The sequence below is a fragment of the Chiloscyllium punctatum genome, chromosome 10 (assembly GCF_047496795.1).
Source record: "Chiloscyllium punctatum isolate Juve2018m chromosome 10, sChiPun1.3, whole genome shotgun sequence".
NCBI lineage: Eukaryota > Metazoa > Chordata > Chondrichthyes > Orectolobiformes > Hemiscylliidae > Chiloscyllium > Chiloscyllium punctatum.
The window spans coordinates 8,328,944-8,342,560 of record NC_092748.1 but is presented as its reverse complement, the minus strand read 5'-3'; the positions used below and the strand labels follow the sequence as shown (position 1 = coordinate 8,342,560).

The 13,617-nt window shown below is 43.3% G+C and overlaps 1 pseudogene; it reads right to left on the bottom strand.

The window, feature by feature from the left end:
* LOC140481746 (putative methyltransferase DDB_G0268948) overlaps window positions 1–13,617 on the bottom strand; it is a 34,165-nt pseudogene that overhangs the window by 10,341 nt on the left and 10,207 nt on the right.

Genomic DNA, 13,617 nt, shown 5'->3' with positions numbered 1-13,617 from the left:
GACTGGTGTTGATAATTTTCAGATTAGCTCCAGCACAGTTAATTTGAAGTATCATAATATTGTCTGATCCAGAATCTCGGTGAGAGAATTAGAAACCATGCAATTTCATTTTTAGTGCGTTCTGGAAGTTGGTGTTGACATTTCGTGTTATCCATTTACTTCTCTTTGTCAGGGAAAGTGATGGCATCAAATAGGTCTCTATTCATTCCATGCAATTTTTGCTTCTGGAGTCTCATAGGGCACAAGATCAGTGAACAGCTGCAAAGAAAACATGCAATGGAAAGAATTACCACATTGGATGGTCGGCCTAACTCATATTGTAGAATGAAGATGCTGCAGCCACCCAACCCTTATCTTGCCTTGGGACTCTCCAATCACTCGGAATCAACGTCGATTTCACCAGTTTCCTCATCTTCCCTCTTCCCACTTTATCCCAGATACAACCCCCTCAACTCGGCACCACCCTCTTGAACTGTCCTACCTGTCCATCTTCCTTTCCACCTAACCCCACCACCCTCTGCTCTGAGCTAACACCATCAACCCCCACCATCACCTACCTATCGCAATCCCTGCTACCTTACCTCCAGCTCCACCCCCCCTCCCATTTATCTCCTCCCCTCCCCCCCCCCCTCCCACATTCCTGATGTAGAGCTTATGCGCAAAACATCCACTCTCCTTCTCCTCGGATGTTGCCTGACCAGCTGTGCTATTCCAGCGCCACACTTTTAGACTCCAACTCATATTGTGATAACTCCAATGCGGAACTGTTAATTTCTTGGAAACTGGGGCCACTCTCTGGCATCAATCAGCCAGATTCTCAAACAGGAAGGGATTTCCTCCCTCAATGTCCATCTCATTTGGAACCACAGGCAACAGTTCCTGCAGTGTCCACCTGCTATTCAGAGTGCTGCCACGACTATTATATTCCATACAACTCTCAAATTCCTTAAGCATTTACACCATCACATTGTCTCTAGAGCTGGCTTGTGGATGATAAGGGAAAGCCCTGGGAGGCATAGTTAATGATCTAATGCAAGACCCTCAGATTGACAGTGAACAACTCTACAATGCAGCCCATGTACACACCATTGAACAGAGAGTTGCTCCTCTGAAGATGCATTTCCCTTGCCTGATCCTCTGAGGAGGAGTACACCAGTACTCAGTGGACACAACCACCACAATGGTAACTTTTTTCCAATGTTCTGTTTAACCCAGCTCCAGACTGGGGTGAGAACTTAGAAGAGAGGGAGATAGAGCAGCTGCCTGTCCCCGCAGATTCTGCTGATAATGGTAATGATGCTGAGGGCATCAGGGCAGTAGTGAGAAGATAAACAGCCCTGAGAGAATCTGAACATGGCTAGGTTTGAGAGCAAATGACTTTGCCTTCGATATACACTGAATGAATCATCCTCAACAGCTCTCCGCTGTGGGAAACCCATTGAACCTCATTCGTTACTGGGGTTTGGGATGGCAATTACTTCCCATGAACAAGGATGTCCCCAGCCTTTGTAGATCATCATGGAGGTGTCCAAAAGCAAGTTTTAGATATTATTTTAAAGGAGGAAGAGAAAAACGTGGAGACAAGGTGAGGTATAGGGAGGAAATTCCAGAGCTTAGGACCTTGACAGCTGGAAGTATGGGTGAATCGATGAGGATGGGGAATGCTGCATGGGGCAGAATTACAGGAGTGTAGCAATATTGAAGGATTGTGGAGCTAGTGAAGATAGGGTGGAGTGAGACCACAGAGGGAATTGGACTTAAGGAGAAGTGTGGACTGGGGAAGGATGAAACTCCCATGAATGTGTGACACTTGGCACTGGATTGGTTTATCATAATTAACATCTTAGCAAAAGGCTAACACTGACCCCAAAGTGCAGCCTCACTAGGACTTGATTCTCCTTGGTCACAAAATATCATTCTCCAAGTTAAGAATGACATGTGTGCCTGATTTCATATCTTCACAGACTACAGAAAATCTAATCATGGTCCTTTGTCTGGGCGTGTTTCTTAAGATGGAGTTTAATTCAGATAAATGTGAGGTGCTGCATTTTGGGAAAGCAAATCTTAGCAGGACTTATACACTTAATGGTAAGGTCCTCGGGAGTGTTGCTGAACAAAGAGACCTTGGAGAGCAGGTTCATAGCTCCTTGAAAGTGGAGTTACAGGTAGATAGGATAATGAAGAAGGCGTTTGGTATGCTTTCCTTTATTGGTCAGAGTATTGAGTACAGGAGTTGGGAGGTCATGTTGCGGCTGTACAGGACATTGGTTAGGCCACTGTTGGAATATTGCGTGCAATTCTGGTCTCCTTCCTATTGGAAAGATGCTGTGAAACTTGAAAGGGTTCAGAAAAGATTAACAAGGATGTTGCCAGGGTTGGAGGGTTTGAGCTATAGGGAGGAGCTCAACAGGATGGGACTGTTTTCCCTGGAGCGTCGGAGGCTGAGGGGTGACCTTATAGAGGTTGATAAAATTATGAGGGGTATAGATAGGATAAATAGACAAAGTCTTTTCCCTGGGGTTGGGGAGTCCATAACTAGAGGGCATAGGTTTAGGGTGAGAGGGGAAAAATATAAAAGAGCGGAGTGGGACCATTCGGCGCAGCCACTTTGGCGCGAGCAATTTCAGTGCAGACCCATTTTGGCACAGAACTGTCTTGTAGTTATTCAGTAGTAGTTATTAGACTACTATTATTAAAATTATTAAATTATTTAAATTATTAAAATTATTAAAATATATTAAAATAAAATATATTTCGGCGCAGACCCATTTGGCACAGAACTGTCTTGTAGTTATTCAGTAGTAGTTATTAAACTACTATTATTTTAATTATTAAAATATATTAAACTTAAACATATTAATATACAAATTATTAAAATAAAATAAAACCCGTTAAAATGCCATTAACAATTTTGTATTTGCCTTATTTCTTTCATTTTTATTTTCCTTTTACTATTTTTACTGAAGAGGATAAACATTATTTTTCTTTTTATTGCTTTCATTAATGCTTGTAAGTAAGCCTGAAAAGGAATAAGTAAGAGCTGCACTGAATCGCTCGCGCCAAAGTGGCTGCGCCAAATGGTCCTACCTCCATAAAAGAGACCTCTGGGGCAACTTTTCACACAGAGGGTGGTATGTGTATGGAATGAGCTGCCAGAGGATGTGGTGGAGGCTGGTACAATTGCAACATTTAAGAGGCATTTGGATGGGTATATGAATAGGAAGGGTTTGGAGGGATATGGGCCGGGTGCTGGCAAGTTGGACTAGATTGGGTTGGGATATCTGGTCGGCATGGACGGGTTGGACCGAAGGGTCTGTTTTCATGCTGTACATCTTTATGACTCTCAGACTCTAAGCTTGATCCCCTGGGAAAATGCATATGATTGAGGAATAATTATTACAGTGTAAGTAGTCACTTAGCTGTGGTCTGACTTGAGGCTGCTTCTGAACAGATACAGCTGCCTTTGATACAGATTAAATTTCCCCCATAGTTACCATATCAAGCAATTACAGATGGGAATTCTTTATTGTACAATAGCTGACATTAAAACATGTTCTGCTTTACAATTTTATTCTACTGAGTACAATTTATAGTTTGAATAGAAATTAGTCACTCGCCTGACCCTCTTGTTCCACCCATGGGTCAGTTCATCATAGAATAGAATAGAATATCAGAAAATCCCTACAGTATGGAAACAGGCCATTTGGCCCAACAAGTCTGCACTGAACCTCCAAGAGTAACCCAGTCCCCTATCCCACATTTACCCCTGACTAATGCACCGAACATACACATGGGCAACTTAGAATCTAACCTGCACATCTTTGCATTGTGGGAGGAAACCCATGCAGACAAAGGGAGAATGTGCAAACTCCACACAGAGGGTGGAATTGAGCCCATGTCCCTGGCGCTGCGAGGCAGCAATGCTAAGCCACTGTACCACCTGTAGGATCTTCTGAGAGTCAGGAGTTGTGGACTTAAGCCCCACTCCAGATATTTAGAAAATGTAGAACTAACACTCTATTCCAGTAATGGGGGGATTGCTGCATTGTTGGAGGTACAGACTTTCAGATGAAATATAAAGGTACAATTTGCTTTGGTAGTTGCATAGGAAGGTTCTCACGGTGCTGTTTTGAAGATAAGCCAATGTGTTCTCTATGGTGTCAGCCAATAATTTTCCACTTCGTATTTACCACCAGTTTATGGCAAGATTTTCCTGTGCCCCAAATTTATCTCTTTTTCTATGAGGCTTTCGGTGGGTCAGAGAACACAGAACAGAGAAAAGTACAGCACAGAACAGGCCCTTCGGCCCATGATGTTGTGGCAAGGATTAATCCTAACGTAAAATAAAATAAAATAACCTACACACCCCTCAACTCACTGCTATCCATGTGCATGTCCAGCAGTCGCTTAAATATCCCCAATGACTCTGCTTCCACCACCACAGCTGGCAACGCATTCCATGCGTAAAGAACCTTCCTCTGACACCTCCTCTATACCTTTCTCCTAATATCTTAAAACCATGACCCCTTGTGCCAGTCTGGCTATTGACTCTATCCATGCCTTCATTACCTTGTATGCAACAATCAGGTCACCTCTCTTCCTCCTTCTCTCTGGAGAGAAAAGTCCGAGCTTAGTCAACCTCTCTTGATAAGGCAAATCCTCCAGGCAAAGTTGCCTTCCTGGTAAACCTTCTCTGCACCCTCTCCAAAGCCTCAGTATCTTTCCTATAATAGGGCGACCAGAACTGGACGCAATATTCCAAGTGTGATCTCACCAGGGACTTGTAGAGCTGCAGCAAAACCTCATGGTTCTTAAACTCGATCCCCCTGTTAATGAAAGCTAAAACACCATAGGCTTTCTTAGCAACCCCATCCATTTGGGTGGCAACTTTAAGGGATTTATGTACTTGAGCACCAAGATCGCTCTGTTCCTTCACATTGCCAAGAATCCTGTCTTTAATCCTATATTCAGCATTCAAGTTCGACCTTCCAAAATGCATCACTTCACATTTATCCAGGTTGAACTCCATCTGCCATTTCTCAGCCCAGCTCTGCATCCTGTCTGGGTCACGCTGCAGCCTGCAATAGCCCTCGATACTATCAACGGCACCTCCAACCTTTGTGTCATCTGCAAATTTACTAATCCACCCCTCAACCTTCTCATCCAAGTCATTTATAAAAACTACCAAGAGCGAGACCCAAGAACAGAGCCCTGCGGGACACCACTCACCACTGACCTCCAGCCAGAATTCTTTCCATCTACAACCACTCTCTGTCTTCTGTCAGCCGAGCAATTCTGAATCCAGACAGCCAAATCCTCCTGTATCCCATACCTCCTGACTTTATGAATGAGTCTACCATGGGGAACCTTATCAAATGCCTTGCTGAAGTCCAAATACACCACATCCACTGCTTGACCTTTGTCGACCTGTCTTGTCACCTCCTCAAAGAACTCAATAAGATTTGTGAGGCATGACCTGCCCCTCACAAAGCCATGCTGACTGCCTTTAATCACGCCATGCTTTTCCAAATAGTCATAAATCCTATCCCTCAGAATTCTTTCTAAAACTTTGCTGGCCACAAATGTAAGACTGACTGGTCTTGCCAGGGATTTCCCTATTACACTTCTTGAAAAGAGGAACTACATTCGCCTCCTCCCAATCCTCTGGTACAACTCCCATGGAGAGTGAGGAGGCAAAGATCTTCGCCAGCGGCTTAGCAACCTCCTTTCTCGCTTCCTGGAGTAACCTAGGATAAATCTGGTCTGGGCCAGGGGACTTATCAATCTTAATATTTGCCAAAATTTCCAGCACATCAACTTCATCAATCTTGATCTGTTTAAGCCTGTATCCCAGCTCCTCAAAGTTCTCATTCACAACACTGTCCCTTTCCTGAGTGAAAACCGAAGCAAAAAACTCATTCAGGGCTTCCCCTGTCTGCTCAGATTCCATGCACAAATTCCCTATACTATCCCTGATCAGCCCTACCTTCTCCTTGATCATTCTCACGTATGAGTAAAATACCTTTGGATTCTCCCTAATCTTTCCTGTCAAGGCTTTCTCGTGCCCCCTCCTGGCTCTCATCAGTCTATTTCTGAGCTCCTTTCTAGCAAGCCTGTAATCCTGTAAAACTGTGCTAGACCTTTGTTTGCTCCACCTTGCGTAAGCTGCCTCCTTCCTTCTGACGAGAAGCTCCTCTGTTCTCGTCACCCAAGGCTCCTTGATCTTACCCCTTCTTACCTGTCTCACAGGAACAAACTCGTGCATCACTCACAACAACTGCTCCTTAAACAGTCTCCACATGTCTGCTGTGCCCTTTCTGTGGAACAATTGCTCCCAAACTGTACTTCCCAACTCCTGTCTGATGGCGGCATAATTTCCTTTTCCCCAATTAAATATCTTCACTTGGTAACTGCTCCTTTCCCTCTCCAAGGCTATGGTAAATGTGAGGCAGTTGTGGTCACTGTCACCAAAGTGTTCTCCCACCGTCCTGGCTCATTGCCGAGCACCAAATCCAAAATGGCCTCTCCCCTCATTGGTCTGTCTACATACTGAGTAAGGAAACCCTCCTGAACGCACCTGACAAAAATGGCTCCATCCAAACCATCTGCACTTAGGAGGTTCCAATCAATATTGGGAAAGTTGAAATCACTCATAACAACAACCCTGCTAAATCTGCATTTTTCCATCTTCGATCTCCCTACTGCTACTAGGTGGTCTGTAAAAAATCCCCAATGAGGTGGCTGCACCTTTGCTGTTCCAAACTTCCAGTCAAACTGACTCAGTAGACAAACCTTCCTCGATAACCTTTGTTTCTGTAGCTGTGATGCACTCTCTGATTAGCAATGCTACACCCTCTCCTCTTTTTCCACCCTTTCTGTTTGCCAGCATTTGGCCCAAATCCCTCTAAACCCTTCCTATTCGTATACCCATCCAGATGCCTTTTAAATGTTGCAATTGTACCAGCCTCCACCACTTCCTCTGACAGCTCATTCCATACGTGCACTACCCTTTGCCTGAAAATGTTACCCCTTAGGTCCTTTTAAAATCTTTCCCCTCTCGCCCTAAACCTACACCCTCTAGTTTTGGAATCCTCTACCCTTGGAAAAAGGCCTTGTCAATTCACCCTATCCATGCCCCTCATGATTTTATAAACCTCTATAAGGTCACCCCTCAGCCTCCAACGCTCCAGGGAAAATAGCCCCAGCCTGTCCAACCTTTCCCTATAACTCAAATTCTCCAGCCTTGGCAACATTCTTGTAAATCTTTCCTGCACCCTTTCAAGTTTAACATGATCTTTCCTAAATAAGGGAGACCAGAATTGAGCACAGTATTACAAATATGGCCTAACCATCCTCCTGTACAGTTGCAACATGATATGCCAACTCCTATACTCAATGCACTGATCAATAAAGGTAGGCGTACCAAATGCCTTCTTTGGCAACAATTCCCTGGGTCCTACCATTAAGTTTGCCTTAGCAATATGCAAAACCTCGCACTCATAAATTATATTTCATTTGCCACTCCTCAGCCAATCTAATCAAGATCCCATTGTAATGAGATAACTTTCTTCACTGTCCACTACACCAATTTTGATGTCATCTGCAAACTTACTAACCTCCTAAAATCACATCCAAATCACTTATATGAATGACAGAAAGTGATGGACCCAGCACACCACTGGTCACAGGCCTCCAACCCAAGAAACGATCCTCCATCACCACCCTCCGAATCCTCTCTTCAAGCCAATTTTGTATCCAAATGTCTAGCTTTCCCGGGATTCCATGTGATCTAACGTTGCCAATCAGTCTACTATGTGGAACCTTGTTGAATGCCTTGCTAAAGTCTATTTTAAAAATGTTCATCGCTCTGCCTTCATCAATCTTGTCACTTCTTTAAAAAACTCAATCAAGTTAAGGGGCATCTGGATGGGTATATGAATAGGAAGGGTTTGGAGGGAAATGGGCCGGGTGCTGGCAGGTGGGACTAGATTGGGTTGGGGTATCTGGTCGGCATGGATGGGTTGGATCGAAGGGTTTGTTTCCATGCTGTACATCTCTGTGACTCTATGACTCTAAGTTAGTGAGACATGATTTCCCATACATAAAGCTGTGTTGACTGTCCTTAATCAGTCCTTGCCTTTCCAAATACATGTACATCCTATCCTTCAGGATTCCCTCCAACAACTTACCCACCACTGATGCCAGACTCAACAGTCTATAGTTCCCTGGCTTTTCCTGACCACCTTTCTTAAATAGTGCACCACATTAGCCAACCTCCAATCTTCTGGCACCTCATCCGAGGCTGTCAATGATCTCAGCATGGGGCCCAGCAATCACTTCCCCAGCTTCCCACAACATTCGAGGTTAGACCTGATCAGATCCCAGGGATTTATCCACCTTTATCCATTTTAAGACATCCAGCACCACCTCCTCTTTAAAATTGACACTTTCCAAGATATCATTGCTCATTTCTCCAAGTTCTCTGGTTTCCATATTCTTCTCCACTGTATATACTGACACGACTTACTCATTTGTCCATCTTCTGTGGTTCCAAACATAGACAGCCATGTTGATCTTGAAGGAGCCCTATTCCCCCCCCCAAGCTACTCATTTGCCCTTAATGTATCCCAGCTGTTTATACCTACCATATGTCTCTATCTTTTTCTTGACCAGAGCCTCAATTTCTCAAGTCATCCAGCATTCCCTGCACCTACCAGCCTTGCCCTTCACACGAACAGGAACATACTGTCTCTGGACTCTCACTATCTCATTTTTGAATGCCTCCCACTTTCCAACCATCCCTTTACCTCCCAATTAATCTTTGAAAGTTCTTGCCAAATACTATCAAAATTGGCCTTCGTGCAGTTTAGAATTTTAACTTTTAGATCGTGTCTATTCTTTTCCATCACTATTTTAAAGCTAATAGAATTATGGTTACTTCCCCAAACTGCTCCCCCACTGACACCTCAGTCACTTGCCCTGCCTTATTTCCCATGTGTTGCTCCTCCATTAGTAGATACATCCACATCTGAATAAGAACATTTTCTTGTACACACTTAAATTCATCTCCATCTGATCCCTTAACACTATAGCAGTCCCAGTCTATGTTTGAAAGTTAAAATCCCCTACCATTACAACACCCATTATTCTTACAGATATCAGAGATCTCCTTGCAAATTTACTTCTCAATTTCCCACTGATTATTAGGAGGTCTATAGTATAATCCCAATAAGGTGATCATCTGTTTCTTATTCTCAGTTCCATATAAATAACTTCACTGGACACACTCCCAGGAATATCCTCCCTCAGCACATTTGTAATGTTACCCCAATCAAAAACACCATTTCCCCCTCCTCTCTTGCCCCCACCCAACCCTTCCTATAGCATTTGTATCTTGGAACATTAAGCTGCCATTCCTGCCCCTCCCTAAGCCATGTTTCTGTAATTGTTATGATATCCCAGTCCCACGTTTCCCTGAGGTCATCTGCTCTTACCTGTTAAACCTCTTGCATTCAAATAAATGCAGTTTAATTTATCATTCTTATCTCGTTCTTTGCTTTTTCCTGCCTTGACTGTTTGATTTGCTCCTTCTTAACTGTACCATCCTCAGACTTTTCTCTTTTACACACATGTACACATGCACATTCACACACTGTTACTGGCTTAAAACTCCCATGTGGCTCTGGCAAATCTCCCTGCCAGGATATTGGTGTCCTTCCAATTCAGGTGCAATCTGTCATTCTTGTACAAGTCAGTTCTACCCCGGAAGAGATTCTAATGATCCAAAAATTCAATTCCCTGCTCTCTGCACCAGCTCCTCAGCCACACATTAATTTGCTCTATCCTCCTGTTCCTACGCCTACCTCTTGTGGCACTGGGAATAATCCTGATATTTACCCTTGAGGACTTCCTTTTTGACCTGCTGCCTAATTTCCTATATTCTCTCTGCAGAACCGCATCCCTTCCTCTTCCTATGTCATTGGTACTAACTTGTACAACAACCTCCTGCTGGTCACTCTCCCTTTTGAGAATATTCTGTACTTTTTGCGAGATATCCTTGATCCTGGCACCAGGGAGGCAACACACCATTCTGATGTCTCACTGTCAGCCACAGAAATGTCTGTCTGTGCCTCTGACTAGAGAGTCCCCTATCACAATTGATCGCTTGGAACCTGACGTACCCCTCTTTACATTAGAGCCAGTCTCTGTACCAGAAACTTGGCTGTTCATGTGACATTCTGCTGAGATTCCATCACCCCCTACATTTTCCAAAACAGCATGCTTTTGAGATGGGGATAGCCACAGGAGATTCCTGCAGTACCTGCCTCCCTCTCCTACCTTTCCTGGAGGTAACTCATCTACCTGACTGTACCTATGGTTTTTCTACCTTCCTGAAACTGCAATCCATCACAGCCCCAGCTCCTCGAAATTCCTCATTGCCTCTAACTGCCACTCCAACTGATCAGATGGGATTTGCCACCAAACACACTTCCTGTATACATAATCATCAGGGACACTGAAATTCACTCTAATCTCCGATATTTGACAAGAAGAGGACATCACTCTACTAAAAGCCATATCTGCACCTTAATCTACAGACCCAGAAAATCGCACACTCTTATTTCTCTAAATACACTGCCAATAATACCTATATTTTATATTTAAAAGAAATAATCGAGACAGATCTCAGTAAAAAAATGTACTTTCACTTTACTCTTTATTGCAAATTTACAAAAAACACAGATTAAGATTTATAAATCTTAAAAAAACAAGCACTTAGCTGCTGGCGTTCCTGGCTGTGTGTAGTTCCAAATCTCCAAGGTCAGCTGTGAAACTTTGCAGTTTGTTTTTCTTGGAGTGAACTCTGATTTGTGAAAGTTGCTTTATGAATGTGGACTTTCTTTCATTTTACTCACCTCTTCAACAATTTGGGCTAAGTCTTCAGAGCAACTGTTATAACCAAAAACATAAGGAACTCCATAGCAATCCAGAGCCAGGTAGCCTTTGGGTTTTAAAACCCTGTCAACCTCCTTCATGAACTTCTCCATATCAAACCAATAGGCCGCTGTTCCCACTGTTACCAGGTCAATGGAACCATCCTTGAACTGCAACTCTTCTGTCAGACCTTGTCTGTCAAGTGAATCATGAAACACAGGAATACAACAACTTTGATATCTCGGTAAATTTTTTAATGGATTCCCAGGGACATCTCATTTCCCAGGCATTAAACCACATGTGATGATGAGACAAAAGTAAACAGGAATTTGACAGGAATGGCAGAATCGAGATGGGAGAGTCCAGAGCTAGAGGATGTAAGTTTAGGGTGAGAGGTGAAAAGTTTAAAACGGACCTAAGGGGCAACTTTTTCATGCAGAGGGTGGTGCATGTGTGGAATGAGCTGCCAGAGGATGTGGTGGAGGCTGGTACAAACACAATATTCAAAAGGTGTTGGGATAGGTGTATGGATAGAAAAAGTTTAGAAGGATATGGGCCAAGTGCTGGCAAATAGGACAAGATTAGTTTAGGATATCTGGTCAGCATGGTAAAGTTTGAGAACCCCAAAAGTAAGAAAAATACCATTTCACTGGCTTATCATAGTGTTTTGAAGTATTGGGAATTCAAGGGTTAAAGATCCCCTATTAGAGTATGTTCGATTGTGTACCTGTCCTTTGACAGGCTGAGATCAGGAATCAGATGGCTGGCTACCTCCAAACTGTCAAAATGGTCTGGAGCCATACATGTGTATTTGACCCCCAGTCCCAGGCAAAGAGAGTTGTTTCCCTGAATAAGCCTGTCAGCCTTGAGTATAATTTGGAGATGCCGGTGTTGGACTGGGGTGGACAAAATTACAAATCACACAACACCAGGTTATAGTCCAACAGGTTTAATTGGAAGCACTAGCTTTTGGAGCACTGCTCCTTCATCAGGTGGTTCATCAGGTAAGCCCAACCACCAGATGAAGGAGCAGCACTCCGAAAGCTAGTGCTTCCAATTAAACCTGTTGGACTATAACCTGGTGTTGTGGGATTTGTAACCTTGATTATAGACCTTATTAACTGCCTCCTGTTCCTGTTAACATACTTCCTTACCTATTAGGAGAAAGTGAGGACCGCAGATGCTGGAGATCAGAGCTGAAAATGTGTTGCTGGAAAAGTGCAGCAGGTCAGGCAGCATCCAAGGAGCAGGAGAATCAACGTTTCAGGGATTCCTGAAGAAGGGCTCATGCCCGAAACATCGATTCTCCTGCTCCTTGGATGCTGCCTGACCTGCTGCGATTTTCCAGCAACACATTTTCAGCTTCCATACCTATTAACAAGGGTATGTGAAGACCAACAATGAGAACAATACAAAAGTCCTATTATCTACCTCCTTACAGATTAACGTAAGATTGTGAATAATACAATGGCAAGCTCCTGTGCACAATTCGCTATTTATCACAGGAAGGTACCAATCAGTAGTCATTGTAAGATTGAGAAATACCTGCTTTAACAACATGATGTAATCAGCCATGTGATGTTAAGAACTTTGCATTAGTCACTCTCAAATAAGATGTAAAATACACTGCTTGCATGTAATGTTCAGATATTCATTGATGGGTGCCACCACTGGTAAGCTACATGATTCCTCTGGTGTCACGCAGAATCTGTCACTGGCTGTTCGAGAAATAAAGTGTCTACCTTTGAACTGAAACTTGTGTCTCCAGAGTTAAGAGTCAGGAATTCCACAGGCATGAACAAGTTGGACCAAAGGGTCTGTTTCCATGTTTTACATCTCTATAACTCTATGACTCAAGATGTAGGATTCAACAAATTTACAGCCATTCATTCCATCGTACCTGTCTTGGCACTTTGAAAGTGCAAATGAATTTAGCTGACTCCTCTGCTTGCTCCCAATTGCCTTTTGTTTCCTGTACCAAATACATTTAAGTTCAAAACATTTTTAAGGATCTGAATTCACCATTCTTTATATTGGGGCATGACTACCTAACAACTCTAGATTTAAAAAATCCCTAGTCTTTCTCGATCTCCTTCAAACCACCATCTTCTCAAGGACAATTAGGGAGTGACAATAAATGCTATCCAGCCAGCAACACCCATATCCCACAGATGAATAAATATAAAAACAAATGGAGGATCTTCAATTAATCCACTCAAGCTGGTGACTCATGGCAGAAGGAAAATAACATTTTCTCTAATTTACTGCATCTAGACCCTTTGAAATTGAAAATACTTCTCGCAGCCAAATGCTTCCGTTGTCTGGTCCCTGCTATTAATTAATGCTCCTCATCCCAGCTCTCCACCCTTCCAGTGGAGTGGGAGAGCAGAGGACCCTGAGACAGGCAGTCAGCAGCACCGAGAGGAGTAGACAAGACGACAATATCAAGGCAATAGTCAGCATCCCTTAGAGGAGCAAATGAGGAAAAGAGTCGAGACAGATAGTCAAAGACAGAGCATTGGAAATATTTGGTGAGCAATTTTACATTCTGCAATCTAATTTCCAATTTAAATCGTATGTTTAAGGAATGGTAGGACAACTCAGCTGCCTTGAATACCCACACTGTACCCTACAGGGAGTCATAGATATATACATGGCCGAGGTAATCACACATGCAAACAA